Below are 14600 nucleotides of genomic sequence, written 5' to 3' on the forward strand. Positions count from 1 at the left end.
TTCTGTATTTTTCCTGTGTCTGCTTTCATGAAGATTTCAATACATTTTCAGTTTTTATGAGTTCTCCTGATATCCTGTGTAGGTCACATGTGGGTAAGAATTACGATCATCCCAATATTATTTTTTGTAATTTCCTATAAAAATCATGTGATATGTAAGCTATACGTTTCTATCAATCTACCCAATAACCTAGAGGATCGATTGATTATTTGCACCTATCTGTTGTATTAGTCTGAACATTTCCAGGATATTTTTGACATTAGTGCAAATATTAGTGCATTATTCAGACTATTCAGTACTTACGTCTTACGTGTCATATACCGGGTAGTTCATTTTAGGTTGCTTTTTATGGCAACCAACCTACCTAAGATGAAAGAAATCATAAGGAATACACAAATCAAGAAATAAAACTTCAGAATCTCTGCCAGAGCAATGGTGCATCTGGCCGTACTTTATTAATACACAGGCTTTAAGGGGATCCGGTGCTTTCTCACTTCTGATTCTTAAGCTGCCATCAGCTGGGGGATTAGAAGTCTGTAAACTCATCCTAAAGCCTCTCAACAGAAATTCAGCTCTGTAGTCCACAATATTTAACCGGCATCTCAGACTGACCCAATTTTTATACACATATATAGCATTTCCAGGCAAAAAAAAAAAGAAAATTTTGTGGATGCCTCGTAATGTTATTTTTATGGGATCAGAGTATGGCATTGTAATTCATAAACTCCTTCTGGGACTTCCGAATCAGGAGCCCTGCCTTCCCCATTGATGGAAAACACATAGAAGGACCACATACAACAAACATGCAGCTGAATTTACATTAGTACAATTTCAGCAATGTGTTCCTCTGAAAACCACTGGGGCAAAAACCAACTAAAATTGAGTGATTTTTGCTGTGGCTCTGATGTCGAAATTGCTGCAAGTTTTCCACAGCTTTCAGTCTTTACATCGCAAAGGGTGGAAGCTGTAGGTAAAGCCATACAACATACATTTTAAGCACACAACATGTCAGTTATTGTTGTGTATAGAGATGGAGATTTCAGCTTTTGCAGTGCAAACATTGAAACCTGGGCTGGCTACATGGAAAACTGACCACAAACTTGCAGAACAAAGCCCTGAATTTAAGCTGTTTATTGCCATGACTTGATCTACTTTGAGATGTCAGGTACAGACACCCAACTACCTATTCGCAGTTTGTGATCTTAGCCTTAGGTCAGGGACTTCACGTTGCGAAAACGCAGCGTTTCATGGTACCTCCAAACCCGATGCATTTCCGCTTTTTGGCAGCTGCTTGCTATATGGAGCCTTAACCTTAAGGTTTTGAAGGCTAAACAATTGACCTATTCTTAGGATAGGTCTTCAGGTAAAGACAGGCAGGAGTCTGACAGCTCTTGTATACACCATACATATTTTTCATTGCCCCATACCCCCTTTGCCTATAGTCTATTTTTTTCTGAGAAGAATCAGATTCTGTAATAGAAGCTGGAATAAATTAATCATATTAAACACCGTATACATGTGTCTAGTATACATATATGTAGTAGTCAATATGTGAATACAGTTGTACTAGTGTGTGTAATCTGATCTATCGAAGTTATGTATTAGTGGAGCCCTGTATGGTGTGGGCTATTTATATCTGGAGGAGCAGAGGAAACACAGTATACATTATTAAGGTGAACCTTAAACACCATTATAGTAATGTACTACACTCACCGGCCACTTTATTAGGTACACCATTCTAGTAACGGGTTGGACCCCCTTTTGCCTTCAGAACTGCCTCAATTCTTCGTGGCATAGATTCAACAAGGTGCTGGAAGCATTCCTCAGAGATTTTGGTCCATATTGACATGATGGCATCACACAGTTGCCGCAGATTTGTCGGCTGCACATCCATGATGCGAATCTCCCGTTCCACCACATCCCAAAGATGCTCTATTGGATTGAGATCTGGTGACTGTGGAGGCCATTGGAGTACAGTGAACTCATTGTCATGTTCAAGAAACCAGTCTGAGATGATTCCAGCTTTATGACATGGCGCATTATCCTGCTGAAAGTAGCCATCAGATGTTGGGTACATTGTGGTCATAAAGGGATGGACATGGTCAGCAACAATACTCAGGTAGGCTTTGGCGTTGCAACGATGCTCAATTGGTACCAAGGGGCCCAAAGAGTGCCAAGAAAATATTCCCCACACCATGACACCACCACCACCAGCCTGAACCGTTGATACAAGGCAGGATGGATCCATGCTTTCATGTTGTTGACGCCAAATTCTGACCCTACCATCCGAATGTCGCAGCAGAAATCGAGACTCATCAGACCAGGCAATGTTTTTCCAATCTTCAATTGTCCAATTTCGATGAGCTTGTGCAAATTGTAGCCTCAGTTTCCTGTTCTTAGCTGAAAGGAGTGGCACCCGGTGTGGTCTTCTGCTGCTGTAGCCCATCTGCCTCAAAGTTCGACGTACTGTGCGTTCAGAGATGCTCTTCTGGCTACCTTGGTTGTAATGGGTGGCTATTTGAGTCACTGTTGCCTTTCTATCAGCTCGAACCAGTCTGGCCATTCTCCTCTGACCTCTGGCATCAACAACGCATTTCCGCCCACAGAACTGCCGCTCACTGGATGTTTTTTCTTTTTCGGACCATTCTCTGTAAACCCTAGATATGGTTGTGCGTGAAAATCCCAGTAGATCAGCAGTTTCTGAAATACTCAGACCAGCCCTTCTGGCACCAACAACCATGCCACGTTCAAAGGCACTCAAATCACCTTTCTTCCCCATACTGATGCTCGGTTTGAACTGCAGGAGATTGTCTTGACCGTGTCTGCATGCCTAAATGCACTGAGTTGCCGCCATGTGATTGGCTGATTAGAAATTAAGTGTTAACGAGCAGTTGGACAGGTGTACCTAATAAAGTGGCCGGTGAGTGTATAAATGTCATGTCTTATACTAGAATATTCCATGTATGGTATGTAAAATCCTGAAGAGAAGGCGCAGAAAGCCAGGACTGAAAGGTTTTCTGCCTAATGTTAGTCTGTGTTATGCCGAATCAGACATTATGGAATCCGTCAACTAAAGTCGCCTGTGGAATGAAGTGTATGTGACCTAAATACTAAGAGAAGGTTACTGAGCCAGTGAGAAAATGAAATGCACAAAGCTGATTGTAGTCACTTTCAATGGAGTAGAAAGACCAGCAAACTTCTAAAATATATTTTAAATATTTTGCCTAAAGGCATAGTAATAGTAATGGTACTATAGCAGGATGTTAAAGGGCCACAGCAGCTAGAGCTCAGCTGAATGTTAAAAACAGCTGAAAGTTCTCAGAGCTGGAGATCAAGGGCAGACATTTCCATGGGCTTCTTCACAATGATCCTGTTAGTTCAATTCCAGTTCAAAATGGCTTCTTAAAGGGAACAGTTTATTAAATTTAACTATATATATGAAATGGAGATAAAATAACCTTGAAAGGATACACATTGTAGAGGGTGCCATAGCCCCTTATCCACGTACATTGACTCTTCCATACATACATCTGTACCTGGTATTGCAGTAGGGCTCTACTTAAATCGGCCCACCTGGTCACAATAATAAGTTATTCTTATGGTAGAGTTGGAAGGGACCTCAAGGGCCATCGGGTCCAACCCCCTGCGAGTGCAGGTTTTCCTAAATCATCCCAGCTATATGTTTATCCAGATTCCGCTTGAAGATTTCCATTGATGGAGCGCCCACCACCTCCCGTGGCAGCCTATTCCACTCTCTCACTACCCTCACTGTCAGAAAGTTTTTCCTAATGTCTAATCTGTATCTCTTTCCCTTTAGTTTCATCCCATTGCTTCTTGTACTTCCTTGTGCTAATGAGAATAGGGTAGATCCCTCTGCACTGTGACTACCTTTCAGATATTTGTAGACTGCTATTAAATCTCCCCTCAGCCTTCTCTTCTGCAAACTAAACAATCCCAGTTCTTTTAGCCGCTCCTCATAGGACATGGTTTGCAGACCTTCCACCATTTTGGTTGCTCTTCTCTGGACTTGCTCCAATATATCGATGTCTTTCTTGAATTGAGGCACCCAGAACTGTACACAGTATTCCAGGTGTGGTCTGACCAGGGAAGAGTACAGCGGAATAATGACCTCTCTTGATCCAGATTCAATGCTTGTCTTAATACATCCCAGAATTTTATTAGCCTTTTTTGCAGCAGCACCGCACTGTTGGCTCATGTTGAATTTGTGATCTACTATTATGCCCAAGTCCTTTTCCCCTATGCTATCACTTAGTTCTATTCCTCCCATACTATATATGTTTTTTACATTTCTGTTACCCAGATGTAGAACTTTGCATTTGTCCCTGTTAAATACCATTTTGTTCGCCTCAGCCCATTGTTCCAGTGTGTCTAAGTCCTTTTGAATACACTCTCTCTCCTCTCTAGTGTTGGCTATTCCTCCTATCTTCGTATCATCTGCAAATTTTATGAGTTCCCCAATAATTCCATCGTCCAGATCATTTATAAAGATATTAAAAAGTACTGGGCCCAGAACAGAGCCCTGCGGCACCCCACTTTTGACTTTCTTCCAGTTCGATGTGTAGCCATTTAGTATTACTCGTTGTGCCCGATCATTAAGCCAGTTGTGAATCCACCTAACTGATTTTTTGTCAAAGCCATACTTAATCATTTTTTCAATAAGAAGGTTATGTGATACTTTATCAAATGCCTTACTGAAGTCAAGATATACTATGTCCACAGCATTCCCTTGGTCCAACCATTCAGTGATTTTGTTGTAGAAGGAAATCAGGTTAGTCTGACAAGATTTATTGGTCATAAAGCCGTGCTGGCTCTGGTTAATTAATGCCTTCCCTTCCAGGTACCGAAGTAAATGTTCCTTGACAATTTGCTCAAAGATTTTTCCTGCTATCGAGGTCAGACTTACCGGCCTGTAATTTCCTGGATCGTCCCTTTTCCCCTTTTTGTAGATGGGGACAACATTTGCCCTTTTCCAATCTAAAGGGACCACTCCTGTTTCCCATGACTTACTGAAGATTATAGCAAGGGGTTCTGTTATTTCCTCTGCTATCTCTTTCAGGACTCTAGGGTGTAAATCATCTGGTCCTGGGGACTTGGTTTCCTGTAACTTGGCTAAGTGCTCTCTTACTAGACCTTCGCTTATAGTCAGCTTGGAGTCCTCCTTCCCCTCATCTCCATTAATGTCGATATTTCCATTAGTTTCTTGGGAGAAGACGGATACAAAATATGAATTTAGTAGCTCCACCTGCTGTTCCACCATGTTAACTGTTTCTCCTTTGTCATTTTTCAGGACTCCAATGGTCTCCTTCACTTTTCTTTTGCTTTTAACATATCCCCAAAATCCTTTTACCTTACTCTTTGCCTCTTTTGCAAGCTTCAATTCGTGTTCAGCCTTAGCTCCTTTGATGCATGTCTTGCAGAGTCTGCAGACTGCTGTGTACTCTTCCTTAGGTATAGTTCCCATCTTCCACTTTTTGTATGTTTCCTTTTTCCTTTTTAGCAGGTTATGTAATTTTTTGGTCATCCATCCTGATATTTTTAGGTGCTTCCCATTTTTCTTCCTTCTAGGTATTGTTAGTTCCTGTGCTTTAATGATTTCCCTACGGAAGATTTCCCACCCTTCATGTGCATTTTTGTGCTTAAGAATTTTGCACCATGGAATTCTGCTAACCCTTGCCTTCAGGCTCTTGAAGTCTGCCCTGCTAAAGTCGAGCCTTGAAGTCTGTGTCTTCTCAGGTCTTCTTCTTCTTGCAACCCCAAACTCAAGTATAGCATGATCGCTGAATCCCAGTGTCCCTGCTACCCGTAGTCCCTCAACCATGTGCTCTTTGTTGGTTAGGACTAGGTCCAAAATGGATGTTCCTCTCGTGTTTTCTTCTACTAGCTGGGCAATGAAGTTGTCTGCTAGAGAGGATAAAAATTTGATGGAGCCTTTACTCTTGGCTGTGTGGGTTTCCCAATGAATGTCAGGGTAATTGAAGTCTCCCATGATCACTATTTCATGTTTCTTTGAGAGCGTGGTCATTTGCTGTGAAAAAATCTCATCCATGTCTTCTGTCTGTCCTGGTGGTCTGTAATAAACGCCTAGTATGATGTCCTTATCATTGTTTTTCCCTTGAATTACTACCCAAATAATTTCCAGTAGATTATCATTCTGTAAAACTGTAATTTCTGAGGAGATGTATTCTTTTTTAACATACAATGCAACTCCACCCCCTCTTTTATTAGTTCTATTCTTTTTGAATAAGTTGTATCCTTCCATCTGTATGTTCCAATCATGCATGTCGTTCCACCAGGTTTCTGTGATGCCGATGACGTCATAGTTTTCCTTGTGTATCATCAGCTCTAGTTCTCCTTGTTTGTTTCCCATGCTTTGTGCGTTTGTGTAAAAACATTTCAGATTGTGCTCTGTTGTATCCTTTTTCGTAATTTCCTTCTGAGTATCCTGTCTTGGGTCCTCTTTACCACATCTAGTAACCTTGTTAAGTATGTCTTTTAGCTGCATGTTCTTGTCTTTCTTTTTTCTTCCCATCCCCTCTTCTTCTAGTTTAAAGCCCTTCTGATGAGTGTGGCAAGTCTTCTGGCAAATATGTTTTTCCCAGGTTTTGTGAGATGTATTACAATATGTGTATCACAATATGTGTATCACAATATGTATCACAATATATGATGTATCACAATATGTGAACTATGCATAGCTTAAGAAACTGGTGTCATCTTTTTTTAGTACTTCTGGTTTACTTCCTCTGATTCCCAGTCACCAGAGGCATAGCTATAGGGGATGCATAAGTCGTAGTCCCTACTAGACCCGGGACCCCAAAGGTACCTCTGCCCCTTAAAATATGCCACTTTTCTAAATGGCACAAGGTAGTTAATGGCCACTATAGATTTTACATTGGTGCCCAGGAGCTTCAAGATACAGCTCTCCTGTTTATTTTTGTAAAATGGCCACCAACTTCTTTGACCACCCTATGCAGTGAGTGATTTGGTAGCTTGAGACACCTTTTACCGCTTTTAGTTGATCCATCCAAGGGCAGTAGAAGGCGGAATGTCTCACACCATCAAATCACAGCGTAAGTAGAGTAGACTAGTCTGAGACAGTCTTTTGTGCTCTTGGATGGACCATATATTCCATTATCCTAAAGGTTCTTTACCCTTACAGGTACTATATATGTTATATACCATACTCTTTATACTATCCAGGATCTTTTACACTTAGAAAGTCCTAATGATCTGAATTAAAGGAATTTTACTGTATTTGCCTAATATGCTCTTTGACTGACTTGTTATACATATACGCCTATGTAGCTATTACCGCAGTTCCCTGCCTTACAATTTGCCTTGTAGCACTGCTGCTTTTTGCCATATTATTTCAGACTGTGCTGTTATTTCCAATAAGACATTTTCTTTCTGTTTTCTATTGATAGTGAAAATGTAATAAATAAGCTCCTTACATGATGTTAACATCATTTCCATATCTGCAGCGTGAACTCTGAAACAAATACAGTGCCGGGAATATTACAAATAGTCGCATTAATAGGTTATATGAGCTTGCCTGCGGTTTGCTTGCTGCTCTGTATGCACAGTATATAGCTGTTTGTTTGTTCTATTTATACAGTGTACATATGTGGGCTTGTTGATAGAGAATCCATCCTACACAATGTCACTTTTCCAAGTTTGCAGTTTGTTAACCATGCTTTTCCCTCTAAATATATTTATACAAAGAGCTAAGAAATCTTTTTAAATAGAAAATTGGAATAAACTCATTAAACTTTGTAAAAGTTTTGTCTTTGGAAAAAATATAGTTTTCCTTTGTTCTATACAGTACCGTATGTAAATATCTAAGGGGTTGAAGTTCTTTAGGATATTTTATAATATGTATTAGTAAGTGTACATAAATATCCTGGGGGTAGACAGCCCCTCTCCATATACGTTATTGAAGGGCTTCTACCACTCAGTGGCGTTTTGCAAGCCATGCAAAGTGGGGCCATGGCCTAACTGAACATTGTCTAATATATCCCATGCACGTATTGCAGGAAAATATGTGCAGCAGGTATGCTGCGATTACCAAAACTGTTGCGGTTTTGTAAATCGAAGCATGTAAATGATACCTATGGAAATGCCAGCGGTTTCCCTATAGGTATAATTGAAACAGAAAGTCCACATAGGAAACCTTTTTGCTGCACCCTGCTACATGGGGCCATAGTCTTACTATACAGAGCAGAAACCTGTTGGGTCAGTTTTGGACAATAAGCCATCCACAGTCAGATCCTTGAGGACTGGTGGTTTAGGTCCAAAATAACCCTGCTGTGCCTGCAGTGAAATAAAAAAAAAAAAATCATGTTGGTTATAGAAAAAAATAACATAGTTGCAGCGCTATTTTTCTATGGTCCAAAAAAAAATACCATAATAGAATTGAGTGAACACTACTAGTCAAGGGGGTCCATTTGGCACAATTATTGTTTGTTATGTGGAAGATCCATTGCAGCAACTTCAACATTCTTCTTGGAAATTTCACAATGCAGATGTGAACTAGGCTTTACTTGTGCACTCCCTGGCATAAAAAGAAGAACATCCTCAGATCACTGACTTCACAGACATCTTATTGTAGTCAGCACCCTCTGTCCTGTAACCCTGAGTACGGTGAGATAATATTGCACTTGTTTTGTTCATGTGGCTGGAAGTAAGCCACACATAGTTAGGTTATCTGTTCCATATACCAGTTACTGCATAGAGGGTACACCATGGCCACCTACCTGGAGAAAATACCACACCCCAAACAGGGACAGACCCTGAGCCGGTACAGACTGAGCGCCCACAACCTAGAGATAGAAATGCGGCGGCACAGGCAGACGTACAAGCCACAGGAGAACAGATTGTGGCAACACTGTGCCTAGGGGGCCCTAGAAGGTGAGGCGCACTTCCTGCTACTCTGCACCAAATACTCCGCTGTGAGGGCTTTCTACTTTCAAAGACTCTCTGCCCACATCCCAGATTTCATATCTGCAGACAAGAAGATGAAACTCTACATCCACGAGGCCACTGTGGAGATAGCTGCCCAATATGTTTCCAGCTGTCACCAAATGAGGGGAAGTTGAGACCCCACGGACTATTATACCTCAAATCATCCACAAACTACTATACCCCAAACAGGGGTGAACCTGCCCCTTTCGCCGCCCGAGGCGAACTACAGAAAGCTGCCCCTCTCCCCCCCGCCGGGAGGAGGGGGCAGAGCGGGGACGTGGCTGAGCGGAGGGGGCGTGGCTAATCGAAAGGGGTGGGGCTTAGCACCATTCGCCGACAGAGAGCAGGCACGGAGAGGGCCTACTCTCTGCCTGAGCGTGAGGGAAGGTTGCTGGAGCAGCGCTGCTCCAGTGGCCTCCCCAAACCACCGCTCGGTCCTAAGCCAGTCCAGGACAGCTTGTCCTGAACTGGCTTAGGTTAGCAAAAATGCCGCCCTCCCTGGGGCCCTGGCATAGCGCCGCATAGCGCCGCCTAAAGCGGTCGCTTCAGGTCGCCTCATGGGAGGTGCGGCGCTGACCCCAAATCAACCACCCATCCACCCACCCTATGCTGCACCCCCCCGTCAACCTTAACCCCCCTCCCCCCATACCAACTACTCTACTAAGGCCACTGATCGGTCTCATAAGTCATGTGAGGTGCAGGCTTTCCATCAACATGGCAGTGTGAAAGAACTGAATCAACACCAGTAGTGGACAACAGAGCTCTGGGGACAGGTGAGTATGCTTTCTTTTTTTATTTGAAACCTCCTGCAGCCACTTCATGGTTTACTCCAGTTCCTGGACAACCCCTTTAATCTGTGGCTTAGCAAAGTCTTGCTAGCAGGTCTAGCTAAAATCCTTCTGTAATCCAGAACTTGCCCAATAAGAGTGCCATGTTGGGCTGTATATATAGATGTACTGTATCATTTAATGAAAAGCTTTAATATATTTTCTAGTGATCTGCAATATTAATTATCCTTAGCAAAACTAATGGTAATTTCAGTTTGTAACAAGATCACAAAATGAAGTTTAATCAGAAAAATATTAATACATTGCACACCCCATCCTTCATGTACTTGCATGTATTTTCTTGATAATTGCAGCTAATTACCTCCAGAGATTTTAATTGGATCCTCTAGATGACAGCTTGGCAGTTGCAGAGCCCACGCTGTCTCTACAGTGAATGGATTTTTGCAAATATGTTAAGAGCCAGCAAAGTCTTCAGTTGCAACAAACAAAATGTATCTTCATTTTATAGCCGTGTGATTTCAGTGCAGCCATTTGTAGAGTAATTATAGGCTATAAAGTTTACATTTAGATTTCTCTAATTACTACTTAGCCAGCAAAACTGGAGTCTTTCTCAGCATTGCAGTTTGAGTAAAACTGTAGTAAGGACCTGAAGTTCTGCTGCAAATTCTATCTTTCACATCAGGACTTGGTTCTGTGCTGATGTGCATATTACACATCTGTCATCATATATTTAATGTAAGGTATACTGTGTGTCTATATAGGATAAAGTGCTTCATATTGAACTTCACACACACACATATATATATATATATATATATATATATATATAAATTTTTCGAGGATAGCGTAATGAACTGATATGGTATTAGGTTTAAGCGGAACTTTCCACTAGTACAAATGCACATAAGCTTCATGTAAACCAAACCCATTGATTTTGGTGGGTATGTCTGACAATCTAATGGGTTTGAGTGTGTCCAGACAATTCTCGGGAAGAATAGTTGTTGGATGAACAATTATTTGAGTGACAGCTGTCCAAAGTGTATGGCTATAATTTTTGCATTCTGCTCCTGGGCTTAACCTAGATATTCTTAAACTCCGCTAGATTTATGAGAATGTTTAATAGGTCACATTATTAAATAACTGTCCGTTTTAATTTTTACACCTCCCATTATTTGACCTATCTTACGCCAGCAAAATAAATCAATTATTTGGAACACAGTTTTGCAACTTAAAGGGTTGTCCCATCTCAAGGATCCTATCTATACTGATAGCTTATGTAAATTGAAGACTTTACCTAAATATGCTGCTTTGTTTGCCTGTTATGTGAACTTATTCCTCCCATTATTTACACAACGTTGCTATAACTATGGACTCGTGAGATAGGACAATGCTGGCAGGACAATCTGTTCAGCTAATTGCAGTTTGCTGATAAAGCAGAGTCTGTTATCTCTCTTTGTAAACACATAGATAACACTAAGTTCATTCTGCACAATCATCTGCATATTATCTGATTTACATAAGTATTGTGATACTTCTCAGGCCCATTCAGCAAGGGGGCTGGTGGGAGAAATGCGGGCAGTGAGAAGAAAAGACTGCAGGCAGACTGCTGATACAAGAAGATGGGAAAACCCCTTAAGCCACAACCACTTCCTTTAAAACCAAACCCTTTCCCATGAAGCTACACCCCTTTTGTACAAGGCATAAAAGTTCTAAAAAGAGACAAAAACATTTGATAGGTTTGGCACAGGTCATATTAGACAATTTTTTGGGTCAAATAATGCCAGAATTCTGAAAATTTGGCATGAAATTGCTATGAAAAAAATGTTCATTATTGTTACTGCTATGTAAAAAAAATGAAAAATTGACCTGTCCTTGCTATTTCACATGACCACACACTGCTAAATATAAAAGCATTTGGTTACTGCAGCAGACGTGAATACTGAACTAGAAAACAATTTTTATTCACATTATTCTTTTTGATAGGTTTTATTCAACTTTTATGCGGTATAGTGTATTTATATGTTAATGCTTGTCGGTGAACACTTATAATAGAGCACAAACCATGAGAAATATAGTGTGTGGGCTAAATACTGTCCAGGTAGAGAGGGCGCTGAAAGTAAATCAATGATAGAAAAATTGATTGCTTCTTACCACTAAGTTGTAGTGTTGCGGGGTGCTAGACCAGCCTCTGGACCAACGAGGACGTCCACAATGGAGAAAATGTAAGAAGAAATGGCCTGCCACGCTCCGGAACTACAAAATTACTTCTTTATTTAGTCCATTAAAAACAGATCCACATAGAAGACATCAGAAAAAGATAGAAAAGATACACATGGTGCTGTAAAAATCGCTTACGCGTTTCGGGGGTAAGAAGACCCCCTTAATCATAGCTATGATTAAGGGGGTCTTCTTACCCCCGAAACGCGTAAGCGATTTTTACAGCACCATGTGTATCTTTTCTATCTTTTTCTGATGTCTTCTATGTGGATCTGTTTTTAATGGACTAAATAAAGAAGTAATTTTGTAGTTCCGGAGCGTGGCTGAAAGTAAATGTTTGTGAGACAGACAGCTATGACTCAGAAATGAAAAGTTGACTCATCGTGTTTTGCAGGAATGGATTTAGTTTGTTTGATTTTTAATTCTTGACTCTCTCAATACTCAGTAGGTAAGGATATGTTCGCTTTTGAACACCATTTTACTTTTTACATTCACATAGTTACAGATTTAGGTCACTATAATGCCAGCCACCATCACACAGGTAGCTATCTGTGAAAATGGAAGAGGAGGGAGGAGGCAGAGTGATCTGGAGGCAGGGTGCTGATCTTGATCAAACAAGTGGGGGTTGGAACCAGCCTGGAACCCCCAGGTCCAGCATCAAAAATCTGGAGGAAATAAGTAATATAAGACTTCCCTGGACAACCTTATTAACTGTGGGAATCCAAACCAACATCATACAATGTATGATGTTTGCAAGTACAAACTGGTCTGCGACCTCATGTGAACATCAAATAGGCTGCAGCCCTTTGAAACCTTGTATTGACAAGGAAACGAGTGCTATGAAAACTGTAAACCTCCTTTAAGGTTAAGGCCCCACGTAACAAGCCACAGACAAAAAAACGTTACAGAGAACACCATGTAGGAAATGCATTGTAGTTTTTTTCCATAGTGTGTTTCACAGAAAGCCCCTATTATATCTATATGGAAAACGGTATAAATGACATGCTATCATTTAAAAAAAAATGTAAATACAACAATTCTGTTGCAGATTTGATTCTGCAATGTGTGGATGGAATTATCCAGAATCTCATTCACTTTGCAGGTAATGTAAAATGCAACTTTTCTGCCGCAACCAAAATGTTGCATTTTTGCAGCGTAGGTCCCTGGTCAAAATGCTCAAAAGCACCACTCAGCTCTATCCTGGCAAATCAAATCAATGCAGGAAACATAAGGTCACATTGTTCTCCGTGCCATACTGCTGTATAAGATTTATATATGTGCTGAAAGACCAACTCCAACTCTTTGCGTCCTTCAGTAGGTGCTGCTCCAATGTTTCTTGGACAATTGGATTTTTTTCCTATAGCCCCCACTATCCAATTGTCATTTTTGTTACTAAATATGCCAATTATGCTCTAGACAGTCCCATGGGTGGTCCCTGTTTCTCTGCCCCAGCCTTGGACCACCTAGTTGACAGTAGAAAGCCTACTTAGCATAATGGGTGTTAAAACTAAGGGCCCCTTCACACTGAGTTTACGCTCCATGTATTCTGTATACGCTCCACTCATTTTGTTCATTTTACACATATAAAAATACACGTGTAAAATGTAGTTAGCCATTGAGTTCAATGACTTTTTCGTATAACGCGCGTCTTTTTGTGCGCAAAAAGACAGGCGTTATACAAACATGCCATTGAACTCAATGGCTAACTACATTTTACACGTGTAAAATGTACATAATACACGGAGCGTAAACTCCGTGTGAAGGGGCCCTAAAAGCACTGATCAGGAATGGTGGATGCTAGAGAAAACCTTCCAACTGTGCCAGAATCAGTGGATCAGCACCTTCTAAAGCATGCAGAGTTACAGGTGGTGAAAGGTTCTCCAAACATATCTTATATTTATCCTTTTTATAGTAGAATAATAATGGGGCTTTGAAATACAAGAGGGTTTTGTTAAATTGTGACCTCCTTATTCTTCAAGAATAAAAAGACTAAATAAAAGGCCAAAAAATGATAATTTTTTTTTAATTAGCTACCTACCAACCACTTATACTGATCTTTGTGAAAACAATGTTTCATTCATTATCCCCCCTCCTTCCCTTTAACTGATGTAAACAGTAACCAATAGCTAATAACATATGCAAAAATGAATTGCCTGTTATCTGTTTACCACAATTCAGATTACACCTTTTATACTCTACAAGAAGAAGTAAAAACTGGAATCCAATCAATCTACAGAGGTAACATTTTTTATTCCATTTGTTCTTGATGTTGGCAGGGGTCTCACCAATCATAATGGTATATCATTTGCTAATAATGTGCTATAACATTGCAAGAGAAGAATACCCCTCGGGTACTAATAAAAACTTAACAATTGTGTGAATCATTCTATAGAAACTGCTTTGCAATGTTCACAAGCATAAAACAATATATTTTACACTTTGCTTCTGTTTGTTCTTTTGAAAAACAAGGCTATTGATTTCTACTATACTGCCTTACCCAAAAGTAACAGCAATAACAATAATAGCTAAAAGATTCATTACGAGCAGTTATAAAGCAGTCGGGGACCTAGCGCCTGAATGTTAAACAATACATATGTCTTGGATCTCACATAA

At 40.5% G+C, this 14600-nt stretch overlaps 1 protein-coding gene across 2 annotated transcripts in view; it reads left to right on the forward strand.

The window, feature by feature from the left end:
• Window positions 1-14600, forward strand: part of CAMK4 (calcium/calmodulin dependent protein kinase IV) — a 173725-nt gene that overhangs the window by 67681 nt on the left and 91444 nt on the right. The window contains exon 1 of one of the 2 annotated variants that reach the window (XM_075272258.1): window positions 14211-14225. The exons of the other annotated variant lie outside the window; for it this stretch is intronic. The gene's annotated coding sequence lies outside the window, so the exon portion shown is untranslated. Of the gene's footprint in view, window positions 1-14210; window positions 14226-14600 lie in introns of those variants that run through there. 2 annotated transcript variants of the gene reach the window in all.

This window comes from Leptodactylus fuscus, chromosome 1 (assembly GCF_031893055.1).
Source record: "Leptodactylus fuscus isolate aLepFus1 chromosome 1, aLepFus1.hap2, whole genome shotgun sequence".
Taxonomy (NCBI): Eukaryota; Metazoa; Chordata; class Amphibia; order Anura; family Leptodactylidae; genus Leptodactylus; species Leptodactylus fuscus.